Source organism: Mirounga angustirostris, unplaced genomic scaffold (assembly GCF_029215605.1).
Source record: "Mirounga angustirostris isolate CCGP_5_RB_7025 unplaced genomic scaffold, mMirAng1.0.hap1 SCAF_10, whole genome shotgun sequence".
Classification (NCBI taxonomy): domain Eukaryota; kingdom Metazoa; phylum Chordata; class Mammalia; order Carnivora; family Phocidae; genus Mirounga; species Mirounga angustirostris.
The window spans coordinates 89228704-89244467 of NW_026991718.1; the positions used below are offsets into that span (position 1 = coordinate 89228704).

Sequence of the window (15764 nt, forward strand, 5' to 3'; positions counted from 1 at the left end):
CTTATAGTAGTTGCCCAATTTACATTCCCACCAATAGTGCACAAGGGTTCTTTTTTCTCCACATGCTATTTCTTGTCTTTTTGATAATAGCTATCCTAACAGGTGTGAGGTGGTATCTCATTATGGATTTGATTTATATTTCCCTGATGATCAGTGATGTTGAGCACCTTTTCATGTACCTGTTGACTTCTGTATGTCTTCTTTGGAATAATGTCTATTCAGATCTTCTGCCCATTTTTAATCAAATTGTTTGGGTTTTTGTTATTCAGTTCTACGAGTCTTTTATATATTTTGGATATAACCCCCATCAGATATATGATTTGCAAATGTTTTCTCCCATTTGTTAGGTTTCTTTTTCATTTTGTTGATGATTTCCTTTACTGTGCAGAAACTTTTAAGTTTGATATTGTTCCACTTACTGTTTCCTTTTGTTGACTTTGCTTTTGGTGTCAAATCCAAAAATCATTGCCAAAACCAATGGCAAGGAGGTTACTACTTATATTTTCTTTTAGGAATTTTATAGTTTCAGGTCTTATGTTCAAATCTTTGGCCCATTTGAGTTAATTCCTCTGTATGATATAAGATGGTGGTCCAGTTTTCCCGACACCATTTATTGAAGAGATAGTTCTTTTGCCATTATATATTCTTGGCTCCTTTGTCATAAATTAATGGACCAAATATGCATGGGTTTATTTTGGGCTCTCTATTCTGTTCCATTGATCTACACATCTTTTTGTGCCAGTATCATACTGTTTTAATTATTATAGCTTTGTAACAGAGTTTGAAATCAGGAAGCATGATGCTTCCATCTTTGTTCCTTTGGTTTTGGCTATTCAGGGTCTTTTGTAGTTTCATACAAATTTTAGGATAGTTAGTTCTCTATGTGAAAAAAGCCATTGGAATTTGAAAGGGATTTCATTGAATATATAGATTGTTTTGGGTGGTATGGACATTTTAACAATACTAATTCTTTAAATCCATTTGCACAGAGTATCCTTCCATTTATTTGTGTCTTCTTCAATTTTTATCATCAATGTCTTATAGTTTTTAGTGTACAGGTCTTTCACTTACTTGGTTAAATTTATTCCTAGGTATTTTATTCTTTTTGGTGCAATTGTAAATCAATTTTTTTCTTAATTTCTCTTTCTGACAGTTTGTCATCAGTGTATAGAAAAGTAACAGATTTTTGTATATTGATTTTGTATCCTACAACTTTACTGATTTTGAGTGTGGTTATGTGGAGTCTTTAGTGTTTTCTAAGTAGTGACACCTGCAAGTAGTGACAATTTTAATTCTTTCCAATCCGGATACCTTTTATTTCTTTTTCTTACCTAATTGCTCTTGTTAGGACATCCACTACTATGTTGAATAAAAGTGGTGAGAATGGGAATCCCTGTCTTGTTCCTGATCTTAGAGGAAAAGCTTTCAGCTTTTCACTGTTGAGTATGATGTTAGAAGTGGGCTCATCATATATTGGTCTTTAATATGTTGAAATACATTCCCCTTATACCCACTTTGTTGAGTTTTTATCATAAATGGATGTTGAATTTTGCCAAATACATCCGTCTTTTTCTGCATCTATTGAGATGATCATATAATTTCTCTCCTTCATTTTGTTAATGTGATGTACCACATTGATTTGCAGATGCTGAACCATCTTTGCATCCAGGGATATCCCACTTAATCATGGTGTGTGATCCTTTTAATGTATTGTTAATTTTGGTTTGCTAATATTCTGTTGAAGATTTTTGTCTCTAAGTTCATCAGGGATACTGTGATTTTCTTTTCTTGTGGCATCCTTGTCTAGTTTTGGCATCACTTGCCTTATACAATGAGTTTGGAAGTGGTCCCTCCTCTTTTTTTGGAAGTTTGGGAAGGACAGACATTAATTCTTCCTTAAATGTTTGGTAGAATTATCAGTGAAGTTATCTGGTCCTGGACTTCTGCTTGCTGGGAGATTCTAGAATCTTTTCATTTTGCTTTCAAATCTGAAACTCCATACCCATTAAACAATTCCCCCTTTTCCCTCTCTCCCATTTCCTAGTAACCACTGATCTATATTTTGTATCTACGTATTTGACTCCTCTAGGAACCTCAATAAGTAGAATCATACAGTATTTGTCTTCTTATGAATGGCTTACTTCACTTAGTAAAATTCTTCAAGGTTCATCCATGTTGTAGCATGGATCAGAATTTTCTTCCTTCTTAAGGCTGAATAATATTCCATTGTATATATCCCACATCCTTTTAAATAAAATCATCCATCAATGGACATTTGGGCTGCATCCTTGAGTTCTACCTCTTGGCTCTCATGAATAATGCTATTAACATGAGTGTGCAAATATCTCTTCAAGATTCCACTTTGAATTATTTTGGATATATACTCAGAAATGGGATTGCTGGATCATATAGTAATTCTATGTTTATTTTTTTTGAAGAACCTTCCTAGTACTTTCCATAACAACCGCACCATTTTAAAGTCTCACCAACAGTGCACAAGAGTTCCAATTTCTTCACATGCTCTCCAACACTTACTATTTGTTGTTGTTTTTAATTTTATAGTAGCCATCCTAATGGGTATAGTTTTGATGCTCAGTTTTATTATCTGGGAGGACAAGTTCTCCTTCATTCCTCTTCACTTAAAAAAAAACAAAAACAAAACTTCACAGCTTGATTATTCTTTCAGGAAGTTTTGAATAATTGTGTCAAGTTCAAAAGGCAATTATAACATCGGCATTCTGACATAAATGGCATTAAACTTATAAATTAACTTGGTGAAAATAATGTCATCTTGTTACTACTGAGTGTTCTTATCCAAGAGCATGGTATAACTTTCCACTTTTTCAAGTTTTTTCTTATTCCAGGAGTAAAATTCTATAGTTTATTTTGTATGGCTCCTATATATTTCTTGTCAAAATTATTTCTAGATGTTTCTTACTTTGGTTGTTTTGTTAATGCCACACCACAGTGAGGTAGGCCCAGGTAACAAGGAAGCCCAGAGGCAGGGACACTGAACTTTGAGGGAAGGGCACCAGTACTGGCCAAGCTGAGCCTTGAAGGAGATTAGCAGGAGGCACCAACCGAGATGGGGAGAGGCAGGAAAGCATGTAGTGTGTGTGTGTGTGTGTGTGTGTTGGGGGCAGGAATGGCCCAGTGTTCTGGGAACCTAGACAGGTGGAGATGAAACTGGAGGGTGGATAGGATGTCATGGACAGCCTGCTATTATTCCCAGGCAGCCTGTCCTATTTCACTGGAGATGAGAAGGAGATGAAGCACTTCGAGATGAGGACCACTGAGGCAGAGGTGTGTTTTAGAATGCTCCCTCTTCCAAAAGTCCTGGAGGCTGGAACTGAGAAGCACATGGAAGCCGGTAAAGAGACCTTGCAGGAAGCTGCTGAGAGAACCTGGAAGGAGGTGAGTGTCTAGATGGGGCTAAGGTAGAAGAGATGTAAGGGAGAGGTAAAAAATACTGAGAAGAAAAGAAATCTGGAGATGAGGAAGGGGGGAAGAGGTAGGAGCCTAAAAAGCAAGCAGTTTTCTGGTGTGGATATCTGGGTCACTGTGTGTCATCACCAGGAATGGCATGGGCAGGGAACGGGAGGGCCTGGGGAAGGCTGAGAGGGTGTTCTCTGAGGCTGATGCCCCCAAGGGAGATGTTAGTGGGCATGTGGATAGACAAAGCTGAGGCTTGGGAGGGTTTAGGGATAGAGAAAGAAATCTGGGAGCCAGCTGCATTTAAATCACAGCCAAAAGCAAGACCACAGGATAGTTTGGTTAGTTAGAATATGGGCAGTATGAAAAACAGTGGCCTCCTGCGAGGGCTCAGCCCATTCTGTCAGAAAAGGCCTGGTCAGTGAAATCAAGGAGGGTCAAGGAGGGGAAGGAAGAGTCAGAGAAGATAGAAGTTCACAGTCAGGATGGTACTCCCAAGACATCCTCCAGGGCTAAGCCATACCACAGTGGAGACAGAGACCCTTTGATTTGTGCTGTAAGAGACAATGAAGTTCATCTGTGTTTCACTCTCTAAGAAAGGCACCAACTTAGTCTTAAGATGAGAGACGTGAACAATGGGCAGAGTCCAACTCCCTGAAATATATTTTTGAAATATATAAAGTTCTGGATACAAATTCCAGGAAGACCAGCATTTTTGGGCAATGTTGAAGGAGACAAGACATTTGCATCTTCTGGGAAAAGCCTCATGCTGAGAGCAACAAGAGAGCAGAGTGCCCATCCCTGGGTGACCAGCTGTCCTATTTAGTTTATTTTGATGCTCTCTATAAATGTCTGGGGCCCGTGGCATTTAGAGGAAACAGGTTTTCCCCTGTGACTGCTATATGTTCTGCAGGAGATTTCTGTTCTGGTCTTTTCTAGGCACACAACTCCCCGGCCTGGCCTAAACCAGCTTTCCCTTCCCCCATTCCATGGGTAACAGATTGCTGACTTGCTGTAGTCACTATCCTCCAAGGAAACCACCAAAAAGCACAGATGGAGAAATGACCTAATTACATTTTGTACTCCTTGGGCTTCATTGTAAAGTGGAAGTGTCTGCATCTGTTTGTCTGTCCAACTATTATATAGGATGTATTATTGTCCTAACCATTATGCCAGATACTAGCAATGCTAGGAAAACTGAGTGTCATGGGTGAGAAAGCATGAACTTTAGAGACAAACACAGAAACAAACCCTCAAGATTTGGGTCCATGCACAGAAGCCCTACAACTAGCAGTAAAAGGTCACAGAGCGGGTTGAGTAAACCTTCTGGGTCTCAGCCCACCAAGTATATTATGGGGGCATCTCAGGAGGTTGCCAAAGAAATGAAATGGAATAATACACACATTTCAAATCTCCATCCCTCCCCTTCCTTGCTCTTCCCTTCCTCTTCTTTTCTGGGAGAAAGATATGGATAATATAATAAGATACAAGCAGTAGAAGGCATCCACTGGTTATCCTGGTAACCCTCATGACAAGCTACAAACAAGCTCTGCAAGCTTTAATGTGGCCTCCAGACTTGAGCTCACTTGGCTTCTCCAAATTCACTCACTCCCCTCCATTTCATCCAGAAACCAGAATGGTGAGGCTGCCCCTTTCAGTGCAGCCAGCCCAGTGTTGCTGTGAGGTGCCAGTGGGTGCAACACCTCCCCTCAGAGAGGGAGTGGAAAGTGGAGGTCTATGACTCATGGAGTGGTGTCCATGTCCAGCCCTGAAGAGTCAAATCCTGAGGTCAGGAAGCCTAGAAGACTGCCACGGTGTCATAGGTCCAGACGGGCCAGCCCCTGGCAACTGGAGTATCTGTAGCCATGCAGAAGTGAGGCCTGGTTATGGGCCAGGGCTCGTCTGTCTATGAGCCCTTGCATCACTCACCTCTCACCACCCCCACCACAACAGCCTCAATTTCTACTGAAGTGCCAATGCCTCCACAGCCCATGGCTGCCTCCAATCCACTTCTCTGGTGCCCAAGGGAAAGTGAGTGCCATGTGCCCCATCAAGACTCACAGTCCCCTGCTCTCCTAGCTGGTCATGCCTCCGCCACCTGCCATGTCCACACTCTAGAAACTCATGGTCATTACTGAGCACTTCTTCTGCTCCTAAAGTGGGCTGATTTCACCTTGACACTGCCACTCCTCAGGCCTTGGTATGCAGAGAGCTCATGTGCATACACAGGCCTCTGGGCCCTCACCTGGAAGATGGAGAGACCCTTTCTAGTCTGAGGATGACGTTCCAGAGAGGTCACATGGCTTTCTCCCAGGAGTGCACAGGACAAGCCCAGGAGCATAAATCCTGAGTTTGGGGTGACCTGTCAAGTGTGGAAGCTGAGCTCCTATTCTGCAGAAGCAGAGAAGCTGTGGGGCCTGTGGCCAGACTCAGGAACTGGGCTATGGAAAGGCCCTCAGAAGCTACCAGGAGGATCTACTAGTTCATCTGGGTGCCTGAGGGCCTAGGGTCCCTCCCACCAGGCAAAGTTTCTCCAGCCCTAGAAATCAGCCTAAAATGGGACATAACTTGCAATTCTAAATTGGAGTAGGCAATTTCCGAAGGTCACCAGAAACCTTTGCAGGTACCAAGGGACAAGGGCAAAGAAAGAGGGTGTTTGAGGCTGGACCATGGTCAAAGACCAATGGAGAGAGGGCGCCACCATGCTAGAGCCACTCACTGAGTTGACATGTGCTGGGTGGCCCTGCTGGCCTGCCTGCAGTGCACAACCTCAAAGCAATTACTGGAATCTGGGATGGCAGTATATGTTTGGGACCCAAAAGTCTGAAGGATATGTTTTTCCTGGAAAGGTACTCGCCAAATCAGCTACTCAAGGTCTAGTATCAGGAAAGGAAACTGTATTATTCTGCACATTTTGAGTCAACAAATATATTTTTCCTCTTGCTTTAGAATAGACTGTGATGTTCCAAAATGCTCCTATTCACAGCCAATATACTTACACCAAGAAATACTCAGATTTACCATCGTGCCAATGAATATTATGCAAGAGGATCCCACCAAGAAGGGTCAAAGGGAAGGACAGAAGGATCAAGACCGTCAAATCAGTGCCCCCACTCTTATTCTGAGTCACTGATGGGACGCTGTTGCAGGTTGCATGGCCTTCCCCTCCCAGAGGCAGTTAGAAGAGAATTCCAAGAGCCTTGATGATCTAATTCTGAATAAAGAACAACAATGTGGTTGCCCCATGTGTAAAGGTGGGACACTTATATCCATGGCTTTAAAAAACAACAATCAATATAAGAATAAAAGGCAGAGAATGAACTTAGAAACAACAAAACAGATGATTCCCCTTTACTTAAAATCAGCTTCTACCAGGAATCCACGTTTGTGAGGGAGTTCAGTGCACTGCACTGCACTGGAGTGCTGATAAGGAATGTGCTGTGTTTCTGGGTTTAGTGTAGAAAGGAAAGCTGTGGAATAGTATGCATATTAATTAATCCATTCATAGCTCTTTGTGGAGGAACTGCTTGTGCCCAAGGGCACTATGGGAAAAGAAAGAGATTGGGGGAGTAAAGGGAAAATAGGATTGCATGCAGACAAGAGACACTGGCACGAATTCCAGGACTGGGCTGGGAGTGGTGGCACTGGCCAGTGCAGGGGCCTGTCCACCATCTGTGTGCACGCGGAGGCTACAAGACATCTGGAGCAGCTGAGTGGCTCTTTTTTTTTTTTTTTATGATTTTATTTACTTATTTGAGAGCTAGAGTGAGAGCATACATAGAGGGAGAGTGAGAAGCAGACTCCCTGCTGAGCAGGGAGCCCCGTGTGGGGCTCGATCCCAGGACCCTGGGAGCATGACCTGAGCTGAAGGCAGACTGAGCCACCCAGGCATCCCAGCTGAGTGGCTCTTAAAATACATCTATGAATGTCTGAGCTACTAACACAGGCCAGACCCTGTGCTTAGATGGTGTCCAAACCCACTGCACACTGTTAACCTGTCACATCTCAACTTTCCTGACTGCCCTACAGGACGCGGCCCCATTACCCCAACTGGTAAGCACAAGGTCCCTTCTAAAGGAAACACACGGGGAAGGGGCCAAGGCTGAGATTTCAGATATTAAGGTTGCCTACAGAAACGTCCCCCTTATCCGTGGTTTCGCTTTCCGCAGTTTTAGTTACACACTGTCAGCTGAGGTCCAGAAGCAGATGATCCTCCTTCTGACAGGCAGTAAGAAGGTCAACAGCCTACTCCATTCCCTTCACTTCACCTCATCACGTGGGCATTTTATCATCTCACATCATCCCTGGAAGGGTGAGTACAGTTCAGTAAGATATTTTAAGAGACAGAGAGGGAGACCACATCCACATAACTGTTACTACAGTGTATTGTTATAATTATTCTATTTTATTATTAGCATCATTGTTAATCTCTTCCTGTGCCTAACTGATAAATTAAACTTTACCATAGATATGTATGTATAGGAAAAAACATAGTGTATATAGGGTTTGGTACTATCCACTGTTTCAGACATCCACTGGGTGTGGTGGAACACGTCCCCTGCAGATAAAGGGAACAACTATTTATTTAAGGCAAGTTTAGGCACTGCAAATGACAAAATAATTGGTAGCAATCTATGGTAGGTGCAGTTGGGCATCCTCAGGGTCCCTTCTAATGCTAAGTACAGTCTGAGGCCACCCCTCAGCAATGCTACTGGCTTTCCTAACCCTGTCCCAGGACTTAAGCCCATTAGGACCCCAAAAGCAAATCCTCTTATTTCAAACACCTACGCCAACTGAGAGCCTGTGCCACCAAGGTCTGAGGATAAGGTCATAAGAATAAGTTAAAAACTGAAAATTGTAGGGGCGCCTGGGTGGCTCAGTGGGTTAAGTGTCTGACTCTTGATTTCAGCTCAGGTCACGATCTCAGGGTTGTGAGATCCAGCCCTGTGTCGGGCTCCTTGCTGGGTATGGAGCCTGCTTGGGATCTCTCTCTCCTTCTCCTTCTGCCCCCTCACCCCCTTGCTCACACTCGAGCTCCCTCTCTCTCAAAAACAAAAACAAACAAAAACCCTGCATATTGTACACATGGCAGAAAGGTGAGTTCATGTAACATTTTTTTTCTTTGCTTCCCTGAGCAGAGGTGAAGCTCCAGAATATTTGAGGTAAAATGTTTTTTCTCTTTCAGAAGTATCTTTAAAGTTGAGGCAATGAAATAAAACATTTGTAGTTCTAATTGTCTGGAATGTTTGTTTGCTTTTTTGTTTTGTTTTGGACACTGACATTCCCCGATCAAGAGAAGATTAAAGAGGAACAGATGGGAGGCATGTTTGAAAGTGGCTAGCCAGTGAAGGTCAAAGGTTTGAGAAGCAATGATTTTTTATCATATGAATTTAAACGAAGCGGGCCCTTTCTGAAAGGCTCACCGTGCAATCAGGAAATGCCTCCATTCCCTCTTCCACGGAGTCACACCCCCTAAAGGCCACTACATTATAGCATTATCAAGACCTAAGTTTCAAATGACTGTGAGCACACAAGAATCGATTGAGAACTAAAAACTCAAAATGTTTCACAACAACTGAACATTGATTTGAGCCTCCAGGGCAAAACTCCCCATCTCTCTGTAATAATGTTAATTGAACTCCTAGATAAATTCTTCTCATGTGAGTAAATATGCAAAGCTGTCCCCTGGGCTGGTCTGAACTATGCTTCCAGAAGAAGCTTCTATCTTCCGTATATATTCTACACATATATAATGTTTCCTGTTCATGTTATGCTTGGTCTGCCCGTTATCTCCGATCCCAGTGCTTATTTGTCACTGTTGGTCTTCAGTATTTTATGTAATGCAACCTAACAGGTTATTTATCATAAAATGATTTAAGATGACTTGGACTTTTGATCTAAGCAAAGTTCGTAACTTAAATTACCATGTGCTTTGGTGCTTTGTGGCTTGTTGATAATCTCTATTAAAATGTTTTCTCCTAGAGACCATGCATCATGTAATTTTTATAATGTGATATGAGTCAAAATTGAGTTGTGTTAAGGATATATTTCTGCTCACATGCCTCTCCTGTATACTCCCTCTAAACCCCACATGACGTGAATGTCTGCACCACTCAGGCACGTTCTTACATGAGAACCCACGCCCGCATGGACGAATGCGCACCATAGTCACTCTGACTCTTGCTGAAGATGCAAGTGCAGAGCAGGGTCTGTTCTGAGCTCTCAGAGGGCCATGGGGATGCAACTTCACCCAGAGAGACTTGCAGTTAAGACACTAAAATGTTCTCAATCCCGTCTTCCCTGTTTAAAAAAACTGTGTCAACCATAACCATTTTGTTTTCAAAATCCTGGAAAGCACAAAAATGAAAAGAAACAGAAGCTCAGAAGAGCTAAGTGAGCAGTCTAAGATCAACCAAAAGGCAAGTGGCAGAACCCAGAGTCTGAAACCTAAGCTCCTCACAGGCCCTCCAGAAAAGGCAGTGGGGTGGGTAGCCACAGACTTGGGAACATCCCAAATGTGTATCCCCCACTCGGTCCCCCTGCACACTCAGCTGAAATCCACTACACCGGCTGGCGAATAAAACCACCATGGAGGTACTGATTGTAGCCTAGTGCCTGAAAGGATTACCCAGCCCCTTTTAAAAACACATTTATGAACTCTCAGGAATAACTGGAAATGTCTAAGCATCTTGCAAAGAGAATGTTGAAAAATCACATTTGTTAAAACCACCTGCTACTACCTTCATTATTCCAATTCTGGTGGCATCGGCAGGAACTTGGTCAGTCTATCTTTAATGTTTGGAATTTTTAGTGTATGCACATCTTCAATGTTTTGCTTTTTTGACATGTTGGCGCAACATGTGCAGTGTAGATGCTGGGTCCAAAGCTACGGCTCCAGTACCACCTCACATCAGCGTGTTTTCAGCAAAATAGCCTCAGGACTTCCCATTGAATGAACAGGTTGTTTTGCTGCTGATTTAGCCCCACTGCTTTGCTGATGCTGACAAATGAACACCCCACTCTTCAATCCTTGCCACCTTCACCCACTCACTAAAAGAATCTTGCTGGTAACATGAAGTCTGCTCAAGCTACAGGTCACAGTATTGCAATTAGTCCATGTTGGTCATGAGACTCTCCAATGTGCCTGGGGGGCCTGCAAAGGCCAAAATGAGGGGCTCAGGGCCATGCTGGTATCATGGAAAGACAAGATTTTGTTTAAAACTGCTCACTTACAGGATGGTTATTCATATTGCAAAAGGTTAACTAAGGATGCCTTTAAAGAATGCACTTTATAAAGGTATTCAAAAGTCTGACTGAATCCTCCAAGAACACTGACAATTTTTAGGAGCAGCTTTTATATAAAGGAAGGCACAGAGGTGGCAGGGTGGGAAGGAGCCGTGTAAGAATGTGGTGGGGAATCACTTCCCATTGTCTCTGGAGGCCTCACCCTGCTATTCGTCTCCAGCCAACAGAAACCACATTTGGACTCAAACCTTTGTAAGCAGAGTATCTCCCTAGAGGTGGTATCAGATGTGACTGGTGTGATGACCAAACATTTTCTAATTGAGAGATGAAATATTCAGTACTGCTCACGAACCCCAGAATAGCACCGACTAGTGTCTTGGATAGAAAACTTACATAAGAAAATACCATTTTATTATCTTTTTTTTTTATTTTTTTTTTAAAGATTTTATTTATTTATTTGAGAGAGAGAGAATGAGATACAGAGAGCATGAGACAGGGGAGGGTCAGAGGGAAAAGCAGACTCCCTGCCGAGCAAGGAGCCCGATGTGGGACTCGATCCCGGGACTCCAGGATCATGACCTGAGCCGAAGGCAGTCGCTTAACCAACTGAGCCACCCAGGCGCCCCCATTTTATTATCTTATAATAGAAATAACTCCCTAGAAAAATACAGGTCAGAGTTAATGGGAAAGATGAGTCAAGTCCAGTGTATAGCACTTTTATGTCATGCTAAATGTGGAATAAATTAATTGCTTCTGATTTATGGATTGAGTTTAAAGTTTTTACTATATATATATATATATATGTATATATATATATATATATATATATAATTATTTTGCCTCTCATGGTTCAGCTGGAATCCTGTTTATTCCCTACACATCAACTAGTGTAAGTCAAATCTAATGGTTTCAAATGTCTCTTTTTCTCAGGATCTGGATTTCTCTTTCCTTCTTCAATCCCCCCTATGTCTCAAGGAACATCAGCAGGTTTTTTTTTACTACCTCAACACAGAAGTGGAGGCGCCTTCATTTCTATTTTAACATCACCTAGGCTCTAATAGAATCATTTAAAGCAGTTTTTTTTTTTTTTTTTGATGATAGGTGAAAATGGAACAAAATGTCATCAGCTGTAGATACACAGGGATGTGTTTAGAGATGAGGTGGGCTTGGAATGGGTTTTTAAATTCTTCATCAAACATGGCCTCCAAAACTCTGAGGAGGGGTGATTAAAAAGAGGTCAGGACAAAGGGTCAGAATGTGGTGCTGGATGAAGAGTACACTGGGGGTTCAGTATATTATTCTCTCAACTTTGGTGTACCATTGAAATTTTCCATCGTAAAAAAAAAACAAACAACTTTAAACACAGATTTTCCCATTTCCCCCCTTTATTTAACAAGGCCCTCTTGGCTATGGTGATCCCATTTTCATGCAGTAGGTGGGGGCGGGGTGGGAGAGGGCACCAGACCAGCTACAAACCAACATTTGCTCCTTGCAAAGGTACCAGGGGCGTTGGAAAGAGGGAGGGAAGGAAGGAGGTGGAGGGCTCTTCCTCACACCCTCTCACAGGCTTGGCACCTGTGGTCTGATCTCCAAAAAGACACTCCACACAACCACCAGGCACACTGTATGCAATCAGTCATCCGAAAATTTGGCTCCCGTTACTTCCTGTCCTAGCCAGAAGGGACATCTGACTGCCTGCGGGGCCACCTCGGTGGCTCATCTTCAGTTCTGTGAGGATTTTGGAGTCGGACCCCTCTCGGAGGACCACATCCAGCACCAACACAGACTGTCCTGGCAATCACACCAAAGCAAGGAAAAGTTGGCTCGCTCTGGGGTAGGTTACCAGGCTGTCACCCCACAGGCTGCAGGTCTGCGCAGCACGCCTCTCCCTTTGGGCTCTGACTAAACACGCCGGCCAGTAGGAGGGAGACGGACAGATACACAGACAGTCGAGCACGCACCACCGCCTGAGCCCCATTCTAACTAGAAAACGGAGCCAGCCACCCACCCTCTATCCCTCAAATCAGCTAAGCCCTCGGCTGGTGTCTGCTGTCTCGAGCACCGGGACAGGGCCAGGGAAGGCGCAGACCTTGAGTCCGTGCCACTAGCCCCGCGGCGCCCGCGCATCTGACGCCGCAGAAGGGCTGCGCTCACCTGAAGTCTGGGTGCCAGAAGCTCAAGCCTCTGCGGGCAAGCCCCCCCCCCCCCCCGCCTCCAAGGAAATGAAAGCGACCAGATGATGCCTTCCTCTAGTTTTTCAGAAAAGCCAAGCGACCCCACTGGCATCCTCCCCAAAGCAAGACTGCAAGCGCCCACTCTATTGGAGTCTTGCAGAAAACGCACAAGCTATCAAAGCCCCTTCCCTCAGAAAAGTGCCCAACTCTGCCCGTAATCCATTCCTCTCTGTCCGCAGCTCGGAGAGCGCACACCAAGAGGCAGAAATCATGCCTAGGGAAATCGAGACTAGAACTTGATCCCCAAAAGCGTGTCCACTCGGTCCCCTCTCTGAGCCGGGGCTGGCGACTCCCAGGGCTGCGGGCTGTCGCGGCTGCCAAGGACCAGAGAGCTCTCGGAAGCAGGGGGCTCCAAGAGTCCCCGCCTTCGTCCTGGTTCGGGGTTGGAAGTCCCCATCCCAGCGCGTTCGCGCCCTCGCCTTCCTTTTCCCCTTTGCTTGGCGAAGGCAATCCAAGCCGGTTTCCCTTCCCGGTCCCATTTGGACCTCGGCCCCCAGCTCCGCGGCTGCCCCGCTCACCAGCCCCAGCCGGTCTCCTTTGGGTCGCTTCAGGGAGTCGCCCGAACCCGCAGAGCCAATGCCTGCCGCGCGCCGTCAGGGCCTTGGGCAGTTCCGCTGCTCTGCGCTCCCAGGTCTGGGTCTCACTAGCTCCCAGCGACTTTGCACAGCAGCCCCTCCGCGTCGCCGGGGCGCCTGGGGTGGCGAGGCGCCAAGCTGCAGCCGGGGCTGACAGCACCCGGCCCCTTCCTCCGCATCTTCCTCGCCCGCTCTGCTCTCCCCTCGCTCCTGGCGACCCCGCGCCTCCCAGGTCCCGCCGCCGCGACCACCCGGACTCACCGCGGGCATCGCGCCGCCGCTGGGTCTGCGCGCTCTTTAGGCGGAGCCAGGGCGCCCTCCCGAGCGAGGGCCGCCTCCTGCGCCCGCCCGCGGCCCCCGCCCTGCTCCTGCCGGCCGGTCTGCCCACCCCGCGCTGCCGGGGCGGTCGGGACTTACCTCCCGGACAAGGTGACCCGGCCAGTGCGCCCAGGCGGCCGCCCGCGCGTCTCTGGAGCCGGCGAGCGTGCGGGGCGCGGGGCGGTGCGGCGCCCGCCTCTGCTCCCCAGCTCCCCAGCTCTCTCCTCCTCTGCCCTCCCCCCCTCCCCGCCTCCCCTCTGCGCCGCTCCCCGCCCTGCGCTCGCCTCCCGCGCCCCCGGCCGCCCCGCGCGTGCTGGAGCGCCCGGCTAGGGGCAGCGGCGGCAGCCCAGGGCGGCGGGGAGCTGGCGGGTGGCGGCAATGGGGCGGAGCCCGGCCCTCCAGCCCCCGGGAAAAGAAAGGGTGCGGGGAGAGTCCCGCGGCCCGCGCCTTCCGGGCAGGTTGGGCGAGGGGCGTCCCGGGACGCGCCACTTGGCTCGCCAAGCCTGGCGACACGCGTGCTGGAGGCGGTGGCCACGGGCTCCGGGGGAGGATGGCAGCGAGGAGGAGAAGGGAACGGGCTCGTGCGAAGGCGGCCGCCAACTTTGCCCCAAGCTGACCGGGCCCCCGGGGGTGATCACGTCTGGCGGGTGGCCCCGGGTTCGGTGTCTGGGAATGTGAAAGCGACAGAGACTGGGGGAGGGTGGGTAGGTGCTGGGTACTCGGAGGACAGGGATTTGCAGCCTGGCTCTGAGAAGAGACGGTTCCCCTCGGTCCTAAAGGCCTCCCCAAGGCTCCTGAATGGTTTTGAGGTTCAAAAGGACCCACTTTCTAGGTCTGGCATCTGTTCAAGTCCTGACCAGCCAGCTATCCAGGCGAAACAGGTGCGGGCCCAGATTCTGAGACACCTTGCCCAGTCCCAAACCGGTCTATTTTCTTCCAATGGCTGCCCTTTGGCAGTTGGAATTATAAGGAAACTAAGGCTGTGGGGTGGGCAGGTTGGGGGGCATAATCCTGGTGAGGAGAGTGGGTATAGGGGAGCAGAGAGGAGGGAGGGCCACCTCCAAGATATCCTGCATTTGAAGTGTTGGGGGAAGGGGAGAATAGTGGTTTTAGTTTGAATTCCATAGAGAAAGAACCTGAATGAAAGCTGTATCAGAAAGGGTGTCACAAGTGATTTAGGAAAACATTCTGTGAGCCCATTTCTACCCCAGGCTCAGACCTACCTCAGGCTCCAGCCTTGCTAGCCCAGGCCCTGATAGTCAAGGTTGGTTATGCCCCCTGAACCCTCCTTGGCACAGAGCCCTCCCTGCTGCCCTTTCCCCCCGAGAAGGCACTGCTTCTCTGGGCAGGCTGCCTCTAGTAGAGTTTTCAAAGGGTGGGAGTTGAAGGTGGTGCCAGAACCACAGGTCCCTCCCTGTGCTCCCTTTGTTGGGGGTTTGGCGCCTGTGGAACATCAGCAGCCCAAAGAGAATGCTAACGTCAGAGTGGGACTGTAAAAAGGCATTTGGGTGGAGCAACAGGTCAGCAGAACCAGCACCATCTGTGGTTTGCCTTTATCCCCCTGAATTGCATCCCATCTCCATCTCTCCAGCATGGCAAAGACAATGGGGGATTCTTCCTCTAGATCCTCAGAGCTGCAAGTTCATGGTTTGGTACATCTCTCCCATCTAGGAGAACTTCTCAAATGGGAAGAAAATGCTCTTCCCACCTTACCTTAGTAAAGTTACTCCTTGTTCCTAGAGTCCTTTCCTGAACACAAAATTCTCTCATCTGAACCACTGGGCTGAGAAGATATTGTTAGACTCATTTGAGTTGGAGAATCATTCCCATTTATCAGATGAAGAAGCCGAAGTTTTTCTTTAAAAAGGTTAACTGAGATTTATGTAGCTACCCAATATACAAAAGTAGCCTGGAACTCAATTTCCTGCCTTTTAGCAGGCACATTTTTGCTTCTCTGGGC

General features: G+C 46.7%; 1 protein-coding gene across 2 annotated transcripts in view; it reads right to left on the minus strand.

Annotated features, from left to right (window-relative positions):
- Positions 1 to 14024, minus strand: part of SYNDIG1 (synapse differentiation inducing 1) — a 183843-nt gene extending 169819 nt beyond the window's left edge. For both annotated transcript variants that reach the window (XM_054509985.2, XM_054509986.2), the window contains exon 1: positions 13904 to 14024. The gene's annotated coding sequence lies outside the window, so the exon portion shown is untranslated. The remainder of the gene's footprint in view (positions 1 to 13903) is intronic.
- Positions 14025 to 15764: the final 1740 nt, after the last annotated feature.